The sequence below is a fragment of the Chlamydotis macqueenii genome, chromosome W, assembly GCF_036417535.1.
Source record: "Chlamydotis macqueenii isolate bChlMac1 chromosome W, bChlMac1.mat, whole genome shotgun sequence".
NCBI classification, from domain to species: Eukaryota; Metazoa; Chordata; class Aves; order Otidiformes; family Otididae; genus Chlamydotis; species Chlamydotis macqueenii.
The window spans coordinates 45,939,141-45,957,256 of NC_141592.1; positions in this window are offsets into that span (position 1 = coordinate 45,939,141).

Consider the following 18,116-nt stretch of genomic DNA (forward strand, 5'->3'; position numbering starts at 1 on the left):
AAAAGGAGACGAGTGGTAGCAGTGGGTGACTCCCTCCTGAGAGGTATGGAGGCACCTGTCTGCCAACCTGATGCGCTCTCTTGGGGAGGTGTGCTGTCTCCCAGGGGCTCATATCAGGGATGTCACCAAAAGAATAAACAAGCCTCATATGGCCCACAGACTACTATCCACTACTGGTGCTTCATGTGGGTGCCAGCAACACAGCCAGCAGCAGCCTGAGAAGCATCAAAAGGGACTTAAGGGCCCTAGGAGTAATAGTCAAGGACTCTGGGGCACAGGTGGTCTTCTCGTCAATCCTCCAGGTCAATGGGCAGGGACCTGAAAGGGCCAGATGAATCTGGCAGGTAAACTCATGGCTCAAAGAGTGGTGCTACAGCTAGGGCTTTGGCTGCTTAGACCATGGGACTTGCTTTGAGAAGCATGGTCTACTGGGGGCAGGCAGAGTAAACCTAACTGACAAGGGGAAGAGTGTGCTTGGCCAAAGACTTGCCAGGCTTGTCAGGAGGGCTTTAAACTAGTGTTGCTGAAAGAGGGGGAGCACAGTCCAGCCCACCACTGTCAGTATGGCACCAGCACCAAGTACCCAGAAGCCGGGGAAGGATCACAGGTAAGTGCGAGAGAACTTAAACTGCAGACTAAAAGAACTCCTATTGCTCCAGCCACCAAGTCAGCTTTGTCAGGGGCCCAGCTGAAGTGTCTCTATACCAATGCACGCAGCATGGGGAATAAACAGGAAGAGCTGGAGCTGCGTGCACACGAGCAGGGCTACGAACTCGTTGGCATCACGGAGACATGGTGAGACGACTCCTATGACTGGAGCATTGGCATGGAGAGGTATAGGCTTTTTAGGAAGGACAGGCAGGGGAGAAGAGGAAGGGGTGTTGCTCTCTATGTCAGCAACCAGCTGGAGTGCATGGAGCTCCACCTGGGGATGGAGGAGGAGCTGACAGAGAGCTTATGGGTCAGGATTAAAGGGAGGGCAGGGACAGGGGACATTACAGTGGGGGTGTGTTACAGGCCACCTGGCCAGGAAGACAGAGCAGACAAGGCTCTCTACAGGCAGCTAGGAGCAGCCTCGCAGTCGCAAGCTCTGGTCCTCATGGGGGATTACAACCACCCTGACATCTGTTGGAGAGCACAGGCAGTCCAGGAGGTTCCTGGAATGCGTGGATGACAACTTCCTCCTGCAGGTGATAGAGGAGCTGACAAGGAGGGGTGCCATGTTCGACCTTGTGCTCACCAACAGGGAGGGGCTGGTGGGGGATGTGAAACTAAAGGACAGCCTGGCTGCAGTGACCACAACACAGTGGAGTTCAAGATCCATGGGGCAGCAAGGAAACTATGCAGCAAGCTCTCTGCCCTGGACTGCAGGAGGGCAGACTTCGGCCTCTTCAGGGATCTGATGGGCAAAGTGCCATGGGAGGCAGCCCTGGAGGCAAGAGGGGCCCAGGAAAGTTGTTCCATATTCAAGGAGCACCTCCTCCAAGCTCAGCAGAGGTGCATCCCAATGAAGAACAAGTCAGGCAAAAAGGCCAGGAGGCCCACATGGATGAGCAAGGAGCTCCTGGACCAACTGAAAGTAAAAAAGGAAGCCTATAGAGAATGGAAGAGGGGACAGGTAGCCTGGGAGGACTACAAAGAGGCTGTGCAAGTGGCCAGGGATCAGGTGAGGGAGGCTAAAGCCCTGACAGAACTGAATCTGGCCACGGATGTAAAAAACAACAAGAAAGGCTTCTATAGGTATATAGGGGGGGGAAAAGGAGGTCCAAGGAGAATGTAGGCCCCCTCTGGAAGGAAACAGGTGCTCTGGAAGGAAACAGGTGTCCTGGTTACCCAGGACATGGAGAAGGCTGAGGTACTCAGTGACTTTTTTGCCTCAGTCTTCACCCAGAAGGGCTCTTGTCTCACCACCCAAGCTGTGGCAGGCACAAGCAGGGACTGCGAGGATGAAGAACCACCCACTGTACTCAAAGAGCAGGTTCGGGAACATCTGAGGAACTTGAAGGTGCACAAGTCCATGGGACCTGATGACATCCATCCGCGGGTCCTCAGGGAACTGGCAGATGAAGTTGCCAAGCCACTGGCCATCGTATTTGAGAAATCGTGGTGGTCCGGTGAGGTTCCCGATGACTGGAAGAGAGGGAACATAACCCCAATTTTTAAAAAGGGGAACAAGGAAGACCTGGGCAACTACAGGCCAGTCAGCCTCACCTCTGTGCCTGGCAAGGTCATGGAGCAGATTCTCCTGGAAACCATGCTAAGGCACATGGAGAGCAAGGAGGTGGTTGGTGACAGCCAACATGGCTTCACCAAGGGCAGATCGTGCTTGACCAATTTGGTGGCCTTCTATGACGGGGTGACAGCATCGGTGAACAAGGGACGAGCAACGGATATCATCTACCTGGACTTGTGCAAAGCTTTTGACACTGTCCCGCACAACACCCTTCTCTCTAAACTGGAGAGACACGGGTTTGATGGACGGACCACTCAGTAGATAAGGAGTTGGCTGGATGTCCACACTCAGAGAGCGGTGGTCAATGGCTCAATGTCCAAGTGGAGACTGGTCATGAGTGGCGTCCCTCAGGGGTCCATGTTGGGCCTGGCCCTGTTCAACATCTTTGTTGGCGACATGGACAGTGGGATAGAGTGCACCCTCAGCAAGTTTCCCAACACCACCAAGCTGTGTGGTGCTGTTGACATGCTGGAGGGGAGGGATGCCATCCAGAGGGACCTTGACAGGCTGGAGAGGTGGGCCCATGCCAACCTCATGAAGTTCAACCAGGCCAAGTGCAAGGTCCTGCACCTGGGTCATGGCAATCCCAGGCACAAATACAGGCTGGGTGGAGAATGGATTGAGAGCAGCCCTGAGGAGAAGGACTTGGGAGTGCTGGTGGATGAGAAGCTTAACATGAGCAGGCAATGCGCCCTTGCGGCCCAGAAGGCCAACCGCATCCTGGGCTGCATCAAGAGGAGCATGGCCAGCAGGTCGAGGGAGGTGATTCTGCCCCTCTACTCTGCCCTGGTGAGACCCCACCTGGAGTACTGTGTCCCGTTCTGGAGCCCTCAACATAAGAAGGACATGGACCAGTTGGAGAAGGTCCAGAGGAAGGCCACAAAGATGATCAGAGGGCTGGAGCACCTCTCCTATGAGGACAGGCTGAGAGAGTTGGGGCTGTTCAGCCTGGAGAAGAGGAGGCTCCGGGGAGACCTGATAGCAGTCTTCCAGTACCTCAAGGGGGCCTACAGGAAAGATGGGGAGAGGCTGTTCAGTAGGGCCTGTTGTGACAAGACTAGGGATAATGGTTTTAATATCTAATCTAAATCTACCTCCCTCTATTTTGAGAAGATTTTGTTGTTGGTTTTTTTTTATTATTTGTTTGTTTTTACAATGAGGGTGGTAGAACACTGGAACAGGTTGCCCAGAGAGGTGGTGGATGCCCTGTCCCTGGAAACATTCAAGGCCAGGCTGGATGAGGCTCTGAGCAACCTGATCTAGTCAGGGATGTCCCTGCTCCTTGCAGGGGGGTTGGACTAGATGACCTTTGAAGGTCCCTTCCAACCCTAACCATTCTATGATTCTATGACTGGATGAAGCAATTAGCCAAAAGAGCTTTAAATAAAGGGATGCTTGAAATTAGACATACACCTATATCTTCCACATTCCTAAAACTATGAATGAGAATTTTGCTTGCTGACTTTCAGAAGCCTAAGATCAAGTAAATAAATCCTTATTGAAGTGTAATCATCTTCAGAAATATAGAGTCATCCCTCAGCTGCCACTGCATTCAATAGGAGCTTTTGACTGTTCAGCACTTTTGGAAGCCAAGTCACTTGTTTAACACTTTGAATACTATTACACACTGCTGGTGCGTGACTGCAGGGTAATTCAGGAGCCTCTCTTTAGAGGTCCCCTCTACAGTAATCCTGTATTTTATCTCACCATTTCCATTTCCAGAAAAAGGAGATGAGGTCAGTGGCTGTCAACCTGGCACACATTGATAAATGCTGTGACATATTTCTACTTAAGTAGCAGAAGCATTAGTGTATTTCACATACAAGCCCAGTTTTTACATTCCACAACTCTAGTTTCTCACAAAATAGCTCTACAAGCCTATCTTTGACTGAGTCACACATTCAAGAGGTGCCTTAACACCTTCTTACTATATTACTTCCATATGTGGAAATAAAAGCAAAATGCAATCTTAATGTGTTTTTTTTTTTTTAGAAGATAGCCTTTGAAGATGAAGTTCCAGCATGCCCTCAGACATCAAGTGCTAGATGTTCTGCAAAACAACAGTATGCTTGTGTGATTTAACGTTTACTTCATGTGAGCATAAAACTTCAAATTTGTTCCTTCACACGCTCCCCACCGAAGGAGGTGACCCCACACTACAGCTCAAGCTTCGATTTAAAGTGGAATAAGTAGGACCAAATATATTGAGCAAAAATCTTACTTTCCTCTACCCAGGAATTTCATGGAAACAGCAATGGGCAAGAGAGTGCTTTGAGAGAAAAAGAGCAGAGAGAAGAGACAGGGAGTACAAGAAAAGCAGCAGCAGGAGACATGACACCCTTGTAGTGAAACTCTCAGCTTCATCTATCAAGGAACAAAAAGGTATTTCTCTCCCTTTTGCTGTAGTGCAATACAAGCAGAACACAGAAGCCAAAAAAAAAAAAAAAAATGGGTCAAGCTAACATAAATGTTAACAAGTTACAAGTTAGAGAAGTACCTCATTGTGTTACAGAAAGTAATTTATGTCAACGACTAAGTATTAACAGGCATGTTACAAAACAAGTGAACAACAACTAGTGTTCTACAATAGTCTAAGTATTGGAACAAGAGTAAGATCCTCTGGATAGGAAATATACCTGAAAGACAAAAACGATTGCCAGGTAATTAAAAACCCCTCTAATGATCTGTAGCAAATAAGCTACTATTTCACTGTTAAGTAACCATTAACTGAAATTCTTCCTTCAAGACTGATGCAGACTTGAACAAATATCATAATTCTTTCATACGTCCTACTTTCCCATGGCTGCCTTGATGAAGGATGATGGATCTTTTTAGCCTGTGCAGTGTAATTCAAAACATGAAGCAGCTGTCTAAATTTACAAATGCAACACTGGTGCCACATGCCTCGTTTTCATGTCTGTGGATAATTCTGCCAGAAATGGTTACCTGAACAATTAAAATACTCTAAACATAGGCACCTATAATAGTATGCTACCTCATATAACTAAAACCAAATATATTATTGACTTATCTACATGGAAGTAACATTACTGAGCTCTCACACTAGTGCCCTCATTGCGCTTATTTATCTTATGCGCAGGAAAGCAAAATAAGCACCATACTAACTCAAACTATTCCACTGTTCTCAGATCAACTGCTACATTCTCTCTCTCAAAACAGCGATCATTTTACTAGCATGACTAGAAAACAGAGACCAAGTTTAGTGTTCAGCATCTTCTGCAAAAGCTATCTCAGAGTTCCAGGAGAGCATTCCCATTTGTGGAAGCAAGGTGCTCCTGATCAACTGGACAAAATGGAGCAAAGTACAAAAAGCAGATGAGATCTCACCCAAAGGGATAATCAATGCATTTATTAAACAGAAAATTAATATTCCACCTTGTTTGTCAGTATCTCTTCAGCTGCACCAGCAAAATAATATTATAAGTTAGCATGGCTTAAGAACAAGTGCTTTTAGGTGCCAAAAACCAAGGGTAACAAAAACAGAGTGACCCATGACTTCCAAATAATTGCAACAACTCTTCAGGCAGCATACTAGGAATTTAAGAGATACAATCATTTGGAAGGCTTCACACAAGGCCTGAGAGTTGCTGAGGTATATTTCAGCTTGAAACTCTTCATCAAAAAAAGCGTGCAGACGCATACAGAACACACATGGTCTGAAGAAGGTACAAGGGATTTTAGGAAGAGGAGAAAGTTTTTCTGCTTTTGATGGTTAGAAAAAACACACGAACTTGATTTCCTTGATTTTAGAGAGGTATTACTACAGTCGTACAGAAACTCAACTGAGATGTAGGGGCAGAGGTTGCTAAAAAATATGAAGACTTCACCTAAACACCTGTCAGTGTGCCCCAGCACTTCAGGTAAGCAAATTTTGCAACTTATCTGAAAAATCCCTTCAAATCCCTTCCTTCAAGCAATTCCCCTTTCCAATTCTCCAACGTGGTTGAAATTTGCTGAGAAGTTACAAATCCAGACTTCTTAAAGAGAAATCACATTCTTTTTCTACATATGAAGAACAACCTTAAATGAATACTTTTTATACTCACAAGTCACTTATCTTCCCCCTCTCCTCCTACAAAAGCCACACTTTGCAATTTGAGGAGAGGGATCAACCCCAAACAAGAAAAGGAAATAATACGCTTATGCAGACAAACCAGGTGGTTATGGATAGAGCTTGAAGTCAGGGACATAACCCAAAGAATACGAACCAGGCAATCAGCGATCCAATAGCTTGGGCAAGACGGTTAATCCAGGCCCGACACTGATATGATACACTACCCTATTCATTTACAGTAGGGCTTAAGCCAATCGCAGCTGCAGAGAGATCAAATTCACCAAGAAACTCAGTCTAAAAATGTGACAGTCCAAATGCCACTGGATAATTACTTTAAGATACGGGCAAAAGGCCAAAACCCCCTCCATGTCACTTTCTTAAGATGTATTTTATTTGTTAAGTTTCTACAGCAAACTAGATCTTTTCCAAACAAGAAACAACTTGAGACTCTTGGAGACTTCATTGTTTGCAGGACAAATTGAGAAGTAGTCAGGAGCAATGAAGTAACACTTTGTTTTGAAAACTAAGATGCTAGGAATCGTGAAGTGCTGCATTTAAAGAAAAAAAAAAAGTTTAAAAATATAGTATAGCCTTGGCACAACTGGAAAAATAGTTCCTGCAGGTGTCAGGGCAGCAACGGCCCTTTGAAAAGGTCTTGATGGAAAAAGGGGAGTAAAGTCTTGCAGATCAGCTCAGGAAAGAGGTCCTAGATACAGACATGGTGCTGAAGGTCCAGAGATGCTGGTGGGGAAGGCTGATAAACATGGCAAATGAGGGAGGCAGGGGAACACATGTACAGCATGCACCAACACATCAGAAGTGAATGAAGAATGCAAGATGGATATGCAACCACATGCACAAGAAGCCCAAAATAAACAGTTGTGATGGAAATCCAACCAGTCTGCAAATTTAAAATCAAAGAAAAAAAAAAAAAATTTACACATGCTAAGTATCAGATTACACATTTGGGGCTCAGGAAGCCTTTAAAAGCAAGGCAGAGAGAGATTTGCCGTCTTTTTGTACTCACTGATCAGCCCTGTGTCACCTTAGAACATTTCAAATTATCATCAATACATGATCACTGCAGGTCCCTTCCAACAGACCTATTCTATTCTAAATAATATGAACACAGGTTTTTAGTGACAGTTACGCAAAAATGCTCTATGATGCATGTAAATATCTAAGCCTGAGAATTTTTAGTACTGGTATGTCCATGTAACGGCTGTTGTTAGAAACATGTACAGGGATGCTAAAGACTAATGTAAGGCAAGTAAGCGTGTCTAACGGCATTCACTAGGTACAATATAGCATTTCTATCTACACTATAAATCTTAAGATAACTTGGCCATTATCCTTTTTAACATACTGTAGAAGGGTCTAAGCAAGTCAGCAAATTTGCTAGGCAGAACATCCTTTGTGATGAGCCATGACTTAAGTGAATATTACCACTATCATCTTAAAAAAAAAAGTCCTAAAATCTGAGCATCCAAATAAAAAAAAAAAAAAAAAAGTATATTGCAGTAACAAAGAAAGAGCACAGTCACGTATGATGTCAAAGGGAAAGATGTACAGCCTGCAATTCTGGAAAGTCATATACTGGGGCAAGTAGGGAAATGAATTAACACAAAAAAATATCCTAACGACCAGAAAAATATTTCCAAGTTGCAAATATGAAGGTAATTTTTTGAAAAATATATTTAAGCAAAAATAAGAATTGTTTGCTTGAAGCTACCACTGATGCTCTGGGAGCATGATTTACTAGTAACAGTCATCCCAGTCACAGATTTCCAGCATTTTAATACCAGGCAGCAATACAATGTTAATGAACAGGCTAATTAGAATAGCGTACAAATTGACATCTTGCTAGAACATTTCACATGAATAAAGGACAAGAAAGGCTCCTGCATAAGCTGTTGCCTCCAAAATTAGACAGATGTCAGAAAAGCAGCATACACATTTGATAGCTTTTAACCACCAAAACATTACTATAGAGTTTTGCTGTTTAATAATGCAGTGGTAGAAGTTTTATGATAAACATTATAAAGTAAAATCCATAAACCAATAAAACAAAAGGTAGCTCATGATTTGATGAATATATGAATAAGTGATTAAACTGCAGATACTTTCCAGCACATTAGACTATTATCTACTTGCCCAAAGGGTGAACAGGAACAAAATGTCTGTAGACATAAGAACAATTAGCATTAAAGAGCAAGAGAAAGAATACTGAGAAGATAGCACACTCACACTGTTCTGTACAGTAAGAGCTAACATTCCCCAGAATATAATTTTTGTGCAGGTATCTGAATCATCAGTATCAATTCTGCTCATCTCACTGTCAGTAGCTACAAAAATTTAAGACACATGACAGCATAAAAGGCACTGGAGAAGACTTAAGGCAACTCTGAGTGGCAACTCTTTCATCTTAACATAAATCTATGGTTAAAGAAGTATGAGCAGCCGTTTCTTTGTGGAAGAAACTGATCTGATGTAGCTGCCCAACTGCAGCCCTCAGCATCTTTACTCCTCTCAGCTTCCACCTGTGCACTTCGACTGCTTTCAAAAGCACTTTACAAATGCAACAGACTGATCCTGTGAATGGAGCAAACATTTCTGCTGCACAATGTTCCAGGATTTTTATCTCGTTCAAGAAACTAACACAACAGTAAAAAAACCCCATTCTAATCCTTATCTTGCCTTTGAAAGCATGGGGGGCAGGAGACAATGAAAAAAGTAGCACTACTATGCTGATGTGACTACATACGCACACATTTTAAACCCCAGAAAGTTGCCTTTTTCATTTTGGTTCCCTTTCCCTCTCTCTACTTTTTCTTTTCGAGAAAGCATACAGCTGAAAAAGAACTCCTCTTTTCAATACAGGCTTCTGTAGGGTCAGAGAAGGAAGACCACTGTATGTTACAGCACCAGACTGGAAAGAGTAGTAAACTCTTCTACAACTGGATCTATTTCCACAACACAGATCTAGGCACCTCACACCACCTCACCTCTGAGAGGGCACCCTTGGTGTCCCACAGAGCAAGATGCCATCCCCTCCTCATCCCAGCACCTGGGGGTAAGGAGGGGATGAAAACCTGGGAACGGCAGGAGAGATCATGCTCAGAAAGGGGCAAGCAGTGGAAGCCCTTGCTGTAGAACAACAGAGCAAACCTGAACTGAACTCTTCCTCAGAGTATCCTGCAAGACCCATCTTGCAGAAGGCTTCCTTCAACAAGGACAAATAGTAATTTGTCAAAACCTCACCAACAGAGGAACAATTGTGGCTACACCAAGCAATAAAAGGAAGATTCAAACCTTGCTCAGGCAGAAGTGGTGTGATTTTTCACTTGTACAGAATTTTTTTTTATACCCTAGCAACGGGTGTATTAGATAAAATCTGTTCTTTATTGTAATCTGCACAGGGATAATGTTCTCTGCATTTGTTTGAGCTTAAAAAAAAAAAAAAAAAAAAAATCACCACCTCTGGGCAAAGCAAGCATGGAAAATTCCAGCCCCAACCAAAAGTAGAGTTTTTCACAAGGTTAACAACATAGGAAAACGGAGTCCTAAAATTCCAGCAGGACCTTAACAACAGTACAGCAAAGGCTGCTCCTCACCAGGACCCACCAATCTGCTCTCAGCACCTTTGTTCTTCACTCAATCTGTTGATACCGCTCAAAACTCACATCCTTATTGTGTTCCCTGTGCTTGAATGCATTATGTAAAGAGCCATCTACTTAAAAGAAGGAATTCTAATCAGCTCAAGACATTTACTGCTTCTCTTTAGGCTTCAGCTCTTTGAAATGAAGTTTCTGTATCAATATTAAACACGCATGCTTATGCAATAAGCAAATCAAAACAGGTTCATGAATGCAAAGCGAGAAGAAACTCCTTCCAGGAGCAATCCTGCTGAGATAAGAAGAGGAGGACCAGAAGGACAAGTTGCCTACTTATCACAACGTCGGAGTACACAAACATGTTTAGTTTTATAGGGTAGTATAGCTATTTCAACAACCTCACATGGAATTACCTACGCTACTGAATGAAGTAACAAGAGTGCAAGAGTCTCACAATTTAAGATGACAGCTATCGCAGAGTCTGAAATCCCTCTTGCCTGTTGACAGTAGCACACCATTCTAACGCATCTAACCCACAATTAGGTTACCCCATAAATTAACCGGCCTTCCATGGTAAAAACCTGTAAGACTTAACTATGCAGCAAGTCACAAACCTCCCCCAAAAAGAGAGATGGGAAGGAAAAACAGTAAAGAAAGAATAATCTTGAATTAACACCCCTTGCACTGAGCAGCCCTGCACTGTCTGAAAATCAGCTAAAAGCACCGTTCTCTGTTAGTGCAAAGAAGATGGCAGATTTTGGAGAACTAAACACGAAGCAGCTCAAATAAAACCATCTAGTGCATTTTCCAGCGTGTGGGAGACAACACGAAGAGAGGAAAGTTTAACTGGGGACAGGCCAGCCTTTACGAGAGGGCACCAAGATTTTTAAAAATATAATAATAATACTGAAAAATTGGGGGCGAGGGGAGGGATCAGGTGTGGGTTGTTGTTGTTTTTTTGTTTTTGTTTTTTTTTTTTCCTCGATCAGGGAAAGTGGGGAAGGAGCCGAGGAGGGGAACCCAGCGCGGCGCGGCCGAGAAGCTCCCGGGTGGGAGGGGTAAGGAAGCAGGGGAGGGGGGCGCTACCCCGGCTCCCCAGAGCAGCAGCCGGCAGGGACCCGGCTGGGCCTGGCGGGGCCCGTAGGCGGCGGGGGAGGCGGGCGGGATTGGGGGAGGGGAGGGTGCGCGCTGCAGGCGGCCGGGAACCGAGAGCGGATGTTACCTGGGCCGCGGCGGCAGAGCGGCCGCTCTCCGGACGCGGCCTGCGTCTGTGATAAGTGGCGGGGGCGGCGACGGCGGGAGGGGAGCCTGCCCCTCACCTCAGCCGGCACCGGTGCCGGTGCGGCGGAGTGGGCCTGGGCGTGGGCGTGGGCCTGGGCCTGGGCCTGGGCCTGGGCCCGGACTCCGGCCTCGGCCTCGGCCTCGGCCTCCGCCCCCCTCCCCTCCCCCCCCCCTCCCCTCCCCTCGCTGGGCTGGCGCAGAGGAGCTCACAGGCCCATGGGGTAGAGAAGGGAAAAACCCAACCGCCCAGTGACAGCCGCCGCCGCCTTCTTATTCTTCTTGTCGCCGCCGCGGCTCCAGCCGCTCGCGCTCCGCGGCCGTCGCCGACACGTCCAGCCGCCACCACGCATGCGCAACATCCGGGTAACGCCACTACAGCCACTCGGCTGCTACTGCGCCTGCGCGCCCGTCGCCCCGCGGTTGTCGCGCCGGCGGCAGCCGGAGAGTGGGGTGGGCAGGCGGGTGCGTTCGGGGTTTATTTTTGTGGCTGGTGTCTGGTGGCGGTGCGGCGGGCGTGGCGGGCAGTGTTCTTGGGACCGCAAGCACGGCCCCAAAAAGGCACAGCTCCAAAAATGCAACCCCAACACATGCACAGTTCTGCAAATGCAACCCCTGTAAGTGTAAAAACCCAAAAATGCAATCCCCATAAATGCAAAGCCCCGGAAATGTAACGCTTTGTTGTGGTTTTGTTAGTGAGGGGGGGCCTAAGGTGGTAGCTTCTGTAGGAAACTGCTAGAAGTCGCTCCCCTTTGTTCAGTGGACTCGGCCAGGTCTAGGGCAGACCCGCTGCTGGCCAAGGCCGAGCCGATTGGTAGCAGAATGTCCCGTGATAACGCCTCTGCGATAACGTATTTAAGTAGGGGAAAACAGAAAAAAAAAAAAAAAAGAGAGAAGAGAAGATGTGAAGGAGCTGAGCAGGGGCAGAGGCGCAGAGGGGGAGGCGCAGGCCTCATGGGCCTTGCAGGCCTCACCCTCTGGCCTCTCGCCAGGCAGCCGACTGGGCCCGACTCGGTCCGGCCCGGCTGCAAGAAGTGGAGAGGAGATGAGAAGTGAATAAGATGTAAAAAGATCCTGAGAGACATCTGCCAGCCTGTTGTGAGGAACGGCTGCAGACGCCAAGGTCAGTTCAGAACTGACGTGCGGAAAGCAGACTCCACAATCTGTAAGACTGTAAAGTAGGTATGTTTATTCGGCACCGGGCAGCACGGGGGGTAGTCCCGCCAAAATCGTGCGCACCTGGCACGGCAATTCACTTTGAATTTTATACAACCAAGTGTTACATATGCATGAAGTTAAAAAAACCCACGCCTATACATATGCATGAGCTATCCCCGCTCCATATTAAAATTAGTTCCAAGAAGTCATTTAGGTATTACAATTAGTTCCAAGAGGTCATTTGTCCAGTTTTAGCTGGCTCCTGAAGGAGGCCCCTTGGTTCTTATCAGGACTGTCCTTGTGCGGGAGGTGCAGGACTTCTCACTTCAGATAAAGAGTTCAAAGCACAAAGCAAGGCCCTTCGGTTGGGGAATACAAGACTTCCCCCCTCGGGTAGTTTTTACAATAGCTAGTTAGCAAAGCATAAAGCGCCATTTGTATTAGCATGCACAGCAATAATCAATAAATGCCATATCTATTAAAGTTTCCTTAGCCCCTCTTCTCAGAAGGAGGGGGAGGAGTAATGCAGCTCCTGGCCAAGATTCCCCTGCAGCCTGTGGTGAAGACCATGGTGGAGCAGGTTGTCCCCCTGCAGCCCATGGAGGTCCACGGAGGAGCAGAGATCCACTTGGAGCCTGTGAAGGACCCCACACCGGGGGAGGTGGATGCCTGAAGGTGGCTGTGGCCCGTGGAGGGCCCGCTGGGACAGCCGTTCTGGAGGGACTGCACCCCGTGGAAGAGATGACCCATGCCGGAGCAGTTTCAGGAAGAACTGTGGCGTAGGGGTGGGACCCCACGAAGGAGCAGGGGAGGAATGCGAGGAGTTCTTCCCCCGACCATGAAGCAGCGGTGTGATGAACTGACCGCGACCCCCATTCCCTCTTCCCCCCGTGCTGCTTGGGGGGGGGGGGAAGATAGTAGAGATAATGTTAACCCTGGGAAGAGGGAGGGGTGGAGGGAGGTTATCTTGTTCTCTGTCTCATTCTCCTGCTGTTTGTAGTAATAAATGAATAGTTTTCCCCAAGTCGAGTCTGTTTTGCCCGTAATGGTAACTTTAAGGATTCTCTCCCCGTCCTTATCTCAAACCTTGAGCTGTTTTTTCCTATATCATCTCCTCCTATTCTCTCGGAGGGTGGGGGGGAGTGAGAGAGAGACTGCGTAGTCTGGTCCCGATCGGGGCTGAACTACGACACCCCCATAAGTGTAAAACCCCGCAAATGCAACCCCAACAGATGCACAGTCCCGCAAGTGCAACCTCCAAAAGTGCATAGCCCTGCCACTACACCCCCCATAAATATATGCCCCCAGAAACACAACCCACATAAATGCAAAGCTCTGCAAATGCAACCCCAACAGATGCACAGTCATGCCAGTGCAAAACCCCGAAAATGCAACCCCAGCAAATGCACAGCCCCAGAAATGCAACCCCTACAAGTGCAAAACTGCAGAAATGCAACCCCCAGTAGCTGAAAGCCCTGCAAATGCAACCCCAACAAACTCACAGCCCTGCAAATGCAACGCTCTGCAAATACAACCCCCATAAATGCACAGCCCTGCAAATAAAAATGTAAGCAAAATGAAATTGTAAGTAAAATGTTTCACTAACATTTTTCTTTAAGAATAGAATAGGTCACTGTAACCTTTGGAATGTACAGGCATGTCTGTAACCTATCACCCTTGAAGAAAAGGAGGAATAGATACCAGACTGAAAGAGCAATTCAAAGACAGAGAAAAGATCAAAATATGCTCCAAGTTGAATAATTGCTGAACTTAGCTAGATAACAATGTTTTCTTTTTTTTCCTTAGATAAGCAGCTCTTTGCTCAAGGCCTGAGCAAGGAGGATAAGGGTTTCGAACCAATTTGGGCTGGTAGATATTTGGCAAGAGGTTTAGGATGTATATTGAGCATGCACCAGCAAAGAGTTAAACTAAAGGACACTGACTTTTGGGGGTCTGCGACCACCAGAGACCCCCAGAGGACCACCAACCCATTTCACTATGTGTGCGCAAAGGACATTTAAATATGCTAAATAGTTCCAGGAAATGTGATGAATATACTAATGATTTCTCGGAAAACTAATGAATATGAGTATATAACCTCTATATATTTTCTTTGTTTTCAGACTACAGCATGCACGCTAGGAGGAACTATTCCCCCAGGCATCCAACATTGCAATAAAGAATGCCTGCTTTCTAAAACTCCAGAACGAGTCTTGGAAAGTTTATTTGCACCAACTTTTCTGGTATTACAACCTCCAGAAGTTGAAAGCCTTGCAAATGCAACCCCAAAAAATGCATGGCCCCGCAAATGCAACCTACTAAAGTGCAAAGCCCCACAAATCCAACCCCAACAAATGCACTGGGCTGCAAATGCAACCGCTTTTCCCATTCCTCATCACCTCATCCAGCAAAAGCAAACTCTCCGAAGGAATTCTGCTGAAAAGGAAAAGATTAATTTTTTTTAAACTGGAAACTTATATCTTTCTACATTTGTGGTGCTGGGCCACCGCTAGAATACAAAGTAGAAGGGAAAAGGTGCACAGAATACCATATCCACTGCAAAACACAATATATTTTTGCTAAATAAGTGGGATGTTTGGGCAGGTGCTGGTGTGCTACTGCAGCTACTCTGATAAGAAGAACTAAGAATTATGGAAATTTTTAAAAATTGTTATATTGCCATACCGAAATTTCCTGCTCACATGATTAAGTCATTTATAGTCACTTCCACATCCTTAAGGAGATCTTAGGGATGAAAATGTAAAATATTGCTGTATTTGTCATCTTTTCCTGGGTAGGTGTAATTGAGGCCTCATCACACCAGGATTTGCTGAGTGTGTTGCAAATTATCTATTTCTAGAAATTTTTGAAGTGCGATGGATGGGAGATGAGAGCTCCAGTTCAACGGGGAACACATCCCGTGCAGGAGTCAGGGAGCACAGCGCAGCAAATCCATGTCCTCACAGGCTGCCTATGCCAGCCTCTGCACTGGCATGTTACGTACCAGTGCTTCCCCTCCCTCTCCAAGGCAGAGCATTTAAAAAAAAAAAAAATCATTAAATAATTGGCAATTTTTAAGTACAGTCTCTTGCCCCTTGTGCTTGCAGAACCAGCTGCAGCCCCTTATCCAGGGAGATTATTTGCTCAAATATGGGGATGAAAGCTGCAAAATGTGAATGCAGTATAATTTTGGAGTTTCCCATTGGTTGTATAATGGCAAATAATACATCTAAATATAATATGTTAAATGTCCTTCCATTGGCAATAGCCCTAGTTTACTTTCAAGGCAAACCACGAACCACATCCCATTGGGATGCAGCGAACTGCTGTTACCAACACTGTGTATTAAACATCTCTTCAATAGGCAGCCATCTTTAGAGGCAAAAATTTGAGTTTTTAAGAGTGGAGATGAAGGGGTGTTGGGAAATTCAGTGCAATCTTGCACCTTATTTCACAAGCAGGTGTGAACAAGCTGCAAATTCAACAAGGAAATCCCCAACAATGACACTGCAACCGGGTTATGGGGTAGTGTGATTAATTCATTTTGATAGCATGTATTAAATCTGAAAGGATCGGAATTAGGTATCTTAAAAGTACCGTGCGTGTTGCGTTAACCCTCTGTGTTTATACATATCTTTGTTCTGAGGTTCAGAAATCAATCGTCACAATGTCCTACTCAACTGGATGGTGAACCGCAGAATTTGGGGTTGCACAAGCCGTTGAGCTGATGCTACCATCGGTTTCCAGTGCCCCAAGCTCGGCACGGTGTCCATGAGCCTCCGTGCGCGGCGGCTGTTGGGGACATGCGGCGAATCCCACAGCATCCAGCACACAAGGAAAGGGCTGTCCTGGAGCTGTAAAGGGACGGGACTGACCAGGGAAGATGCTGGGCTGCTGCCACCTCATATTTATCCAAACCCAAACAGCTCCAGCAATAATTAGTCATAGGAAGGACCCTTGTAGGCCATTAAGGTGATTTTGAAAGGCTGCAGAGATACCATGTCCAACAAAATGGTGCTTTTTCCAACCACCTAAACTCCTTTGAACTCAAACCATTTTTCAAATATCAAATGCTGGTACTAGCAGGATCAATTTAACATGTTGTGGTTTAGCATCCATCTCTGCCTCCCTCCCCAAAACGTTACTTTGATCAAATTTCTGCAACTTGTTCTACCTCAGGATACCGATCAATAGGTTTTTATTATTAATAAAAAATGTATTAAGTTGTTCTAGTGACTACGTGCCAAACCACTGATTTTCATGAGACCTGGATCAGTTCTACCACCTCGCCAGAAATTCGATTTCTAGAATGAAACCATCTGAGGTAAATAATTAATATCTTTTTCCTTATAAATGAACATAATTCAGTAAGAGCAAATTATTTTAAAAGTCTGTTTTAAAAAAATAAAAATGCTCCCAAATGAAGATCGTGTTTTTTTCTACATAGAGAGAATGGGGAGTGGCTGAACAAACATCAAGTTGGTTGAACCTCTAGCATCAAGGTTCCCAGCTGGATTTAGAGACCAGACTCCATCTCAGGCTCTCCATCCTTGACACAGCCTGCGCCATGCTGAGAGCATATAGGTAACCTATTCCTCAGCCTTTTTTGGAAGCTCATGCAGATCTCAGCAGAAGGAAAATCTCCTTCCCTCCCTCCCTTCGAGCAGCACTCATCCATTCGGTTAGCAGCTACACGTAAAACACAGGAACAGCGCTGCTGTTACAAAACTGTTCACGTCTTATTTCCTCCCTCCTCTTCTTTCCCGTAACATAAAAAACTTATTTTGCAGTTTATCAAGTCATAGAATCATAGAATCATAGAATGGTTAGAGTTGGAAGGGACCCTCAAAGGTCATTTAGTCCAACCTCCCTGCAAGGAGCAGGGACATCCCCAACTAGATCAGGTTGCTCAGAGCCTCATCCAGCCTGGCCTTGAACGTTTCCAGGGATGGGGCTTCCACCACCTCTCTGGGCAACCTGTGCCAGTGTTCTACCACCCTCATTGTAAAAAATGTTTTCCTAATATCCAATCTAAATCTACCCCCCTCTATTTTAAAACCATTACCCCTTGTCCTATCACAACAGGCCCTACTGAACAGCCTCTCCCCATCTTTCTTGTAGGCCCCCTTGAGGTACTGGAAGACCGCTATCAGGTCTCCCCGGAGCCTCCTCTTCTCCAGGCTGAACAGCCCCAACTCTCTCAGCTTGTCCTCATAGGAGAGGTGCTCCAGCCCTCTGATCATCTTCGTGGCCCTCCTCTGGACCTTCTCCAACTGGTCCATGTCCTTCTTATGTTGGGGGCTCCAGAACTGGACACAGTACTCCAGGTGGGGTCTCACCAGGGCAGAGTAGAGGGGCAGAATCACCTCCCTCGACCTGCTGGCCATGCTCCTCTTGATGCAGCCCAGGATGCAATTGGCCTTCTGGACCACAAGAGCACATTGCCTGCTCATATTGAGCTTCTCGTCCACCAGCACTCCCAAGTCCTTCTCCTCAGTGCTGGTCTCGATCCATTCCCCACCCAGCCTATATTTGTGCCTGGGATTGCCCTGACCCAGGTGCAGGGCCTTGCACTTGGCCTGGTTGAACTTCATGAGGTTGGCACGGGCCCACCTCTCCAGCCTGTCAAGGTCCCTCTGGATGGCATCCCTCCCTTCCAGCGTGTTGACAGCACCACACAGCTTGGTGTCATCGGCAAACTTCCTGAGGGTGCACTCTATCCCACTGTCCATGTCGCCAACAAAGATATTGAACAAGG